Source organism: Pinus tabuliformis, chromosome J, assembly GCF_031772625.1.
Source record: "Pinus tabuliformis cultivar Carrire ecotype Pingquan chromosome J, CPIR1, whole genome shotgun sequence".
Taxonomy (NCBI): domain Eukaryota; kingdom Viridiplantae; phylum Streptophyta; class Pinopsida; order Pinales; family Pinaceae; genus Pinus; species Pinus tabuliformis.
Genome location: NC_142295.1, coordinates 743,842,173 through 743,851,859, shown reverse-complemented (window position 1 = coordinate 743,851,859; position 9,687 = coordinate 743,842,173). Strand labels below are relative to the sequence as shown.

At 32.7% G+C, this 9,687-nt stretch overlaps 1 pseudogene; it reads left to right on the top strand.

The window, feature by feature from the left end:
- The first annotated feature begins 211 nt into the window (after positions 1 to 211).
- LOC149228854 (F-box protein At4g00755-like) lies at positions 212 to 3,526 on the top strand (annotated as a pseudogene).
- The last annotated feature ends 6,161 nt before the right edge of the window (positions 3,527 to 9,687 follow it).

The window sequence follows — 9,687 nt, the reverse complement described above, 5'->3', positions numbered from 1 at the left end:
TATTTCCAGGATATGTTGCCAAATTTAGGGTTCCTCCTCAATTATGTTAATAATTGTTTAGATTGCAAGCAAAACAAGGCACAATTAGTGTCCCCAAAGACCCTAAAGGTTCTTTTCATGATGGTCCAACCTATTCTAGAGTTGCATGCGAGATTAATAGTGACCAACATATTTGCCTTACTTTCATTAAGGAGTCACAACTCAAAATACAATGGTTGAAAGTAGATGCTTTAAATACCTCTGCATTCGAATTTGTCTAGAAGTATCCAGATTTAATCCTATGATGGAAAAATATGTTGGAAATACTGAGAGGTGGGGTGAATCAATATTCCTTAGAAATTAATACTTTTAAATCTTTTCAGAGCATTAGCTAATCTTCAATTATTATTAATGTTTATGCAGTAATAATAGTAAATAAAAGAACACAGTAGGCACAATAATTTTAGGTGGAAAACCCCCTTTGGGCTAAAAACCACCAAATGATTTTCTAATAAATTCTTTAATCTTCAGCCCCAACTGAAATGAAAGCAACAAATTCCTAGAATTCTAGAAAAGCATTCTTCTCCAGCTCCCACTGGAAGGACACCCCAATGCCGTGGTTTCTTCAGTAATCAACTGCATGGATGTCCCAACACCCTAGACCAACCTACCACCCCGAAGTGTTCACAGGCTCCAACTTGTAGGTGACTTCATGCATTAGCCTAGCACCTCCCTGCCACCCTATAATGACTGAAATGAGACAAGAGTGTGGATTCCCGTACCAGGGACAATGATCCACAATACAATATGATTTACAATGATTTTGACCGAACACCCAATCACACTATGACCTGCAACCAAACCATGACATTATCCCAACAGAGACTCCTATACCTCCCAATAATGCCTTTTCGACTCTAGGAAAATTGAATCTTTTACAATAATGAATCTTCCAATGATGACACTTTTACAAATGACTCTTTTGCAACTTTACAATGATGACTCTTGGCCTTGAAACTTCTTTACGATATACGGATGGCTGTCATGCTTCCTTTGATTTGATGCTTCTTCTCTTGAATTCGCACTTGAAGTTGTACTTGAATCTTCTTCTATTTGCATGCAAAATTTTCCCCATGAAACCAATCCAAAAAAAAACAAAATACCCTTCAACTTACCTCTGCCTCCAAAACACATGTAAGTGCATAATAATGAATAAATACAAATTAAAATTACTATGCGTACCTGAAGTGTGCTTGTCACTTTTGTTGTTGACTTGTTGCAGTAGTAGACAAAGACTCCCACTCTTGATATAGGCCTGGACTCTATGCAAGAGTATATCCAAAACTGACCTAAAGATATATACAATAAAAACTGATGACAAACCCTAGACTTGTGATGGACCAAGTTCTAAGTACAATAATAGAGACCAATCTATAAACTACGACAAGACAAGTAACATGAACTTACAACATTATATAGATTTAGAAGACTTGTAGCATCAAGAATATGTAGCATCAAATGTGTAGTATCAAGAATATGCATCCGAAATGTGGTACCAAAACTAACTGTGACATATAGAGACATAGAGATATAATTGAGACCCTGTATGTACTTACATTGTCCTGCAAAAACATATGTCAGAGATGATACTCATATTTCAAATGTAAACACTAATCATACATACCTTGATGTAGGAGAATTACCCTTGACTGTTGATGTGTGGTCCTTGCTACAGTGATCCTTGAATGCATGTTTTTTCTTGCCTTCTAGGAGATCAATATTGAATCTATTGTATCTATCTAATTTCGGATCTCCAGGGTTTGAAATTGAATCCTGTGGTATCCCTCTAATTCCTGTTTCCAACCCCACAGGTCTGATTAAGATTGGATTATTCAAGAAAGAGTTATGCCCAATATCCCACGATGACTTGATTATAGACTGGTTCACTAGAGTGAACTTGTACGAAGTGCCAAATGTCACTTTTTCTACCTTCGACCTTGAAAACACTACTCAACAAACTAAAGTCTGTCCTCTTTCTGTGAATATTTATGAAATTTGAATCCAATGCTCAGAGAGAAAGTTATGATGATTTTCCCAACGTCACCTGTTTGACAGGGAATTCGGGAGCCTGCAAAAACCCTTACTTCCTTAGATCATATTGCCGAAAATATAGCGAACCAAGATCTGAAATTTGGTCACGAGGTTCATCAAGAGTTATGCTCAAATGATTTTTAATTTTAGCTTCTAAAGCTTCGCAAGAAAAAAGTTATAGCGAAAATACCACGATGACATGTTTGAAGCCACAAAATCCCTACTAGAGGAGGATATGAGGATCATTATTTATATGAATGTCTTGAGTTGAGAGGGTCCTCAACAGGTAAATGTTGGAGGGATTTTAGGAGAATTTTATTATTATTAATTATTAAATATTCAATGATCACAAATAATTATGAGTGCCATGCCACAACCCCATAGGGTTTTAACCCACTAATAGGGTTTACTAAATTCAAACATGAATATCTCTCAAACCGTGAAGAATTACTTGACGTGCCATATATCAATGGAAAATTCTCGACAAGTAGAATCCATCTAGAATATCCTTGACTCATAATAGAGTAAGTTGTCAAGTCAAAATTCCCATGTAAGATCGGGTAGCCCCTGGTGCTGCTTGAGTTGACATCAATGACAACCATTGATTAACAAAAGATAAAATGAATATTTTTTGAGGACTAAGCTCAAGTAAAGATTTAGAATGGACAAATTTGGATATGGAATATAGAGTCAATGGAAAACTAGCTTATGAATTTATTGAACACCCTGTGGAGAAAAGTTTCATATGTGCGCCTATATGTGCTTCCAACAATGTCAGCTATCTAGATGAAAGAATCATCTATACATTGGATCCAAAGGGTTAAAGAAAGTGGTAGGCCATCTTATTGGTCAAGTAAATGAGAAAGGAGTAGATATGTCTCTGAGACATTGAATTACAGGTGGCACAAGAATTTGTTTGGTTGGCATGAAGTTAAAATACATCCATTCCAAGCTTACTTTCAGATGGGAAATCCTATATATTCAGGAAATGTAGTTTGCTTTAGGTTTGGTTATTTTATCCCATCACCAACCATCAAAAGTTCTGTATTGGATGGGTTCATCATCTGGTAGATCTCCTTGTGAAGACTATGTCTGGACATATATCTCTTGAGAGTACTCAAAGTTACAAGATGATGAATTACAATCGTTCAAGTTTCCAAGACCAATATTATGTATTGGGCGACATCTTTCTTCCATCAATTTTGATGTTCAAAGTCAGCCAAGATAGTAAAATTTAAATTACTTTGGGCATCAAGGGCATCCTGAAATACCATTTGAAGATATTTTAAGAGTTGTATCTCATGAAGATGATAACGAAAACTCTTATAATTGGTATTCCATTGCCGAAAGGATAAGACAGATAAAAGCTAAAGGGATGTTTGTAATGTTGAGAAATATTGCAAAGGTGAATTACATTCTACATGATATTCAAACTTCAGAGATCCAAAAATCTTGAATAAACAAGATCAATGGTGATGATGAATTCCCCCATCCCCCAACCCTGTTCGATAATTAATAGAGTGGGAGAGGGGGCGAGCGTTGGTGGCGGTCCGAATAGTTTTCAAAACTGTTGAGGGACCTCTCCAAAATCTGTGTTGATTTAAATGGGTACGTGGATAACAATTTTTAAATATAAGACCCCGAATATGTCTTTATAATGACCTTCCTTTTGGCATCAATTTTCCTTATTATGGTCACATTCTGATTGGCTTAGTAAAAATATAGCCATCTGTTGTCATACCACAAGAAGGCACCATATAACTAGGGGCTTTGGATGGTAGTGCCATGGTTTACCCATGAAATCCAAGATTGAAAATTATAAATTAGGCACTATAAGCAGAAAGGATGTCCTAGGCTACTCCTAGCTATGGACATTGACAAGTATAATGAATAATGTTGGGCACTGTGATGCTACAACAAGGAATGGGAGAAAATCATTACCACGGTTGGGTGACAACAAAGACATATCAAACAAACATTTCTTATTTTTAGTAAAGTAAATCAATTTGTTATAGATTTAAAAAGTAGAAGATCAACCTTTGATGAGAGAAGTTCCAAGATTTCTAGGAAAATATCGAGTAATTGAATACTATAAATAAGACAAGAGAGAAATTTATCAAAGGGGGTCGAGGAATAATTTTATCAATGAGGAAAACTTTTTTTTGAGCCCAAGAGGTCATTTTCGGTAAATGTTCTAGATGAGGTAACCAATCATTGGATTCACCTTAGAGTGTTGTTTTCTATCCATTTTATGTATTAAGTTTTTATTTTTTATTTTCATCTCCGTTCTAAACTTTAGTATAATTTGTATGATTAGACTTTTTATGTTTTGAAGATTAAATAAATTGTAGTTGTAAAAAATCTATTGTTTATATTCTCTAATTTCATGTAAAATAGAGAAATTAGATCAAAAGGATTTTGAATTCATGTCAATTTTTTTTCTATTTCTTTAAGATATATATATATATATATATATATATATATATATATATATCTACAAATTGATCAAATAAATGTTCATCAGTTGAATTCATTATATTGTGCTTATGTCATGCAAAGTATAAGAAACACTTCTCATTTGTTTGATTCATGTTTAAATGCCCAACAAAATCACCTCCTTTCATTTCAATTTTGCAGTAGTTGCTTCACTCATTGCCAAATCGAGATTTATTGTTTTCCTTTCTTTCCTCCATCTTTTGTTATCAACTTCCTTGCAATATTTTTATCCCTACTTGCTACCATTTTTCCTCAACCCTATTCATTATCCATGTTGCATTCTAAAAGTGGAACCATGAGCTATTCATTGTCCATGTTGCACTCTAAAACTGGCACTATGAGCTTAAAATTACAGGTTTTTGCTTAGTGATATTAAGCAGTTCACTGTTATTAATAGATGAGGGAATCCCCTTTGGCCCAAGAACCTAGCTTAAGACCTAAAGCGTGTTTGAAGATGCCTTGACATAGTTTCTAAACAACTAAGAACATCTATAAGAATGACAATATACATAATTGATGGAAATTTTCTGACCATCTACTATCCCATAGAAAATTAGTATTCATTGGTGTCTTAAATACATTAGTGGGAGTTGTGAGTACTTAAGGGATTATATTAAAAGTTTTAAAACTGTAACAACTCATTTGCAATTTATCTGAAAGCACATATATATATATATATATATAGAATGAATAATATTTAAACTAAAGGAGGATTTGCTAGCTTAAGGTTACAAAAAGAATGGACACTATTTATATTTTAAGACTATAGCATCTCACTTGACATTTCACTAAAATACATTATTATTAGTATATTTTAACAAGAGTAGATAATGTTTAATTAAAAGAGCATTGAGGTTGAACTAGATAGCTTAATATTAGAAAAAGATAATGTTTAACTGACTCTTGTTGATTTAAATATCCAAAAGCCCAAAATTTCGAGACAACCCTAGCCTTCCATATTCTATAGCTATTATTTTGACATTTTTAATGTTTTACATTTTGAAATATAAGTACAACTGGGCAAAACATGGAAAATTTAAGCTAATTTTATTTTGAATCAAGCTCTTAGATGGATTTTTCTTTAACTCCAACTTGGTTCTCTAGAGCACAATGTATTGGTTACATGCTTGTTTCCATTGAGGCTCTAACTACATCTCTAGTGTTGACAATGGTTTTATTCACAACAAAAGGACATAAATTCATATATCTTCTTCCTTTACCTTAGATGAACAACACTGGATATGAAACAAAGGGTGTTGGAGATTGTCTACAATCTTGGAAGAAAGTGTGAGGGGTCCACTTTGTCTACTAATGCTTCATATCTTTTATGATCTTGATGTATGATATCAAGAAGGGGTTGCTATTTTGTCTCGAATATTGATATTTGAACTTGTACCTCCACTATCCATTGGTTGTGTATTTGTGATTCCATTGAAATTGGTATTCCCACTCTTTCTACTACATCATCAACATTTAGTGGAATTATATTGGTTGCATTGTGCCTAGGAGATTTGGCATTCACATTGCCAAATGCGTCTTCTAACCTCTACAAGGTTACAAAATATGCAATGCCTATGCTTGCTATAGGTTATATAAGCACTCTCCTTACTCTTTCCAACTCCCTATTAGATTGCGAAATAGCCTTGCCAACCAAGCCCTCATAGAGAGGAGAACAAGGACCCCAACTATGGTTTGAGAGTATGCTTTTCAAGTGACGAGGAATAATACTAGTCTTTGTAGAAAAAGAAATAGAATATAAATTATAGAGGCAAACCCACAATCATGGATCTCCTCCATGGGAGAAAATTGATTAAAAGGGTGTAGGTTGAATGGATAGTAATAACATAGTACATGCCTCTTAATTATGATTAACTAATTTTGCACATAATGTGAATTTTGATACATGGCGAAGTGTATGAGAATTAAATGTCATGGCAAGTAGTAATGTGATATAGCCCCCTGCCCAATTTTTTAATTTTGTTTTTCCTTCCTCCAAATTAACTCCTAAATTGGCTTGTTCATCTGCTTGGTGGTTGTGGTGTTGTTGGACATGGAAAAACTCTATGGATTCAAAATCCTTCATTAATTCTTGTGATTTCATGACAAGGCTAGAAAATTTAGTATCATTTGGTGTAGTATTGATATGCATAGATGAATCTCCTATCATGATAGTATTTTTTATTCCTCCCTTTTAGCAAGGTTACTACTTGAAAAATTAATAAAGACTATTCTCCCTTGGTTAATCTAATGCTAAAATTGCATGAATAGATAAGTTCTTGAGTTCCTCTGAGATTTAGGATGATCACTTTGTGCCAAGCATCCCTTCTTTCAAGCACATTATTAAATGAAACTAAACGAAGTGCTGAATTCTTGCTGCCTTTTATAGCGATAAAATCTCTCATTGTACTTCACCAAAGAGACTCTGCATCCTCTTAAAGTTCAACTTTTATGAATTTATGCACTACAAGGATATTAATTATTAACAAATTTGGTAACGACCCACTAAATAAGGTACTTGCCTTTTATGTATTTTGTTATGAAGTTGGGGAAATAACTATAAATATATAGCAACTTTGTGTTTTCCACCATATTTCTATTGGCTCAATTTTCCAACGTCCACTGAAATTCAAATTATTAGTTGCATATAAGACTTACAAAATAAAAAGCGTCAATCCACCAAAACTTTGCTAACAATAACCTACATAGCAGCAACTCCTAAAACATCTTTGCTCACTTTCACAATAGTAGAGTCTATCTCAAAAGCCAACTAGACACTCTTTATTTGTTTATAAGCATTAATATATTTAAAAAATAGTACCACTAAAGTAAGAAACAATAAAATTAATATTACTAATCAAACATTGTTTGCAGATTGCCAACCATTGGATGCAAAATTTTTGTAAATAACTTTATGCTATGCCTAACTTTTAAGTGTCCTATCCACAATATTGATTCCCACATCATTGAAATGGAACATGTTCTAATTCACTATTGTATCCTATGCCCATTTTAACACTAGTGCACGTTGAGCATGGTAATGTACTAATATGGAAGTGGTAAATCGATGGTGTGATTTATATTATAAAGTATCAACGCTGAATCAACACTATAGTAGATCACTAGTGTAAAAACTTGTTAAGGCGCAATTGTATGTATTTAATAACAAAGCACCATTTAATAAATCGAGTGAGTACATTTACATTTGGTTTGTTTTAACAGTTATTGTTTTAATATGCAATGCATCATTTTAAACTTTTTTAATAAATAATATCAAATAATAAATATTATTATATTTATAATTAATTTTTTATTAATGTTTTCTCATTTAATTTTTATATAAATTTGTTATGCATTTAATTGAATATGTAATATGTTAGGAAAAATAAAACTTCTAAATATTTTCAAAACCCATAAAATTTGAATCAAAATATACTACTAATGTTACACAAATATATGAAAAAGTAAAAATAAAAATAAAAATAAAAAAAATCATTTTAGTGTAGTTTGTACAATAATTTAATAACCAAACATATATATATTAAAAATACCAAAATATTAACCAAACATATAAATATTGAGAATAACAAATTATTTAATATCGATATTAGAATCATATTTCAACATGTGGTTAAGAATTAACATTGATCACTTCAAAACCACCCAAACAACTTCATTAATTGTGGCTTGATTGTTTTTCACCATTGTTTCTTTGTTTCTCTACCTCTTGGGGATGTTGTTTATGTATTGATTTCGTTAAGCACTTGGGCTTCAAACTCATCCCTTTCACACCAATCATCTTCTCTTTGCTTTGTATTAAAGCATACCAATTAGAGTGAAGTATGTAGATATAATATTTGGAAACTCCCATTGCTTTATGAGTTTCACGCATCGCTACAAAACCTTTTATTATCTTAACAATCATTAAATCTTAGGTCCTTTGATTTTGACCATACTTAAGTCCTTTGTGTTTAGACATAATAAATTTTAGATATAATAAAAACATGCTAATAATATTAAACCTACAAGCTCATAGACATATGTTGGTAACACAACATCTTGTCATGATTCAATTCCATTCAATGCTGATAAAAGATCACATAATGAATCCTCTTTGAACTACAACATTTATGGTATGTGCATGGTCGATCGAAGGTTATAAATGAGACGAAGAGCAACCATTTTCACTTTTGTTGTCCAACCTTATGTGTTACATGCATTCCTTTTTTCATCAAGAAGATTTATGTTTAATAAAAAACAAGTAATTAATAATATAGTTTCAACACATTATGTTGTTATGTTAGTATTTATTGTGACTTAATTATTTGTACCTACTTCATAATCTCTTAGAACATTTTCATGGACATCTTACTAATATTTTCTTGATATAATTACATCATTTATGTGAGGTTGCATTGACTACCTCAGAAAACATATTTTATACGAGGTGACCATCTAAATAAAAAAAAGAAAAGGTACATTGTGGGGCAGCAAGTCCTTGCCTTGAGCAGAAGACTGAAGGGTTCTACAAGTTACCTTTGAGACAACTGGAGTTACTACATAGGATGTAACACCTAAGAAGGAACCATGGTTTATAGATATATGGAATTAAAAGATTTCGGAAACATCAAATATGAAACCTTATTAAACAAGTATATATACCTTAATGCTATCTTGTACCTTTAAGATGATTGAGGGTTATTTCACCTTTTAAGTTGTTGGTTGTTCATAAGACTTGCGATCGATTCCCAACAAGATCTTTTTGAAACACAAAAACTCATGTTTGATTCTCGACAAATTTGTTTTGTTGAGGCTCAAAGTGTTGGGTCCAATTTCTAATCCCATTTCCATGGAAAGGTTCGACCTAGTTGTGTGTTGTCCTCACTTTCTTTCTGTCGTCCATCCCTCTTGTTTTTTAATTTCTCGTATATTGGTTGAGCCTGTATTTATTTTTGCAAATCAATGGAGAAAATGACAATGAAGCACTAGAATTTCCATGAAAATTGATCATTATTCTTGATTGAAGTTATAGCAGGATGCTTTAAAATCATCTTTGAATTTGTAAGGTAGAACGAAGATAGTAGTCAGCCACCCAAATCACTAAATGATGAAGTCCTTTCTTAC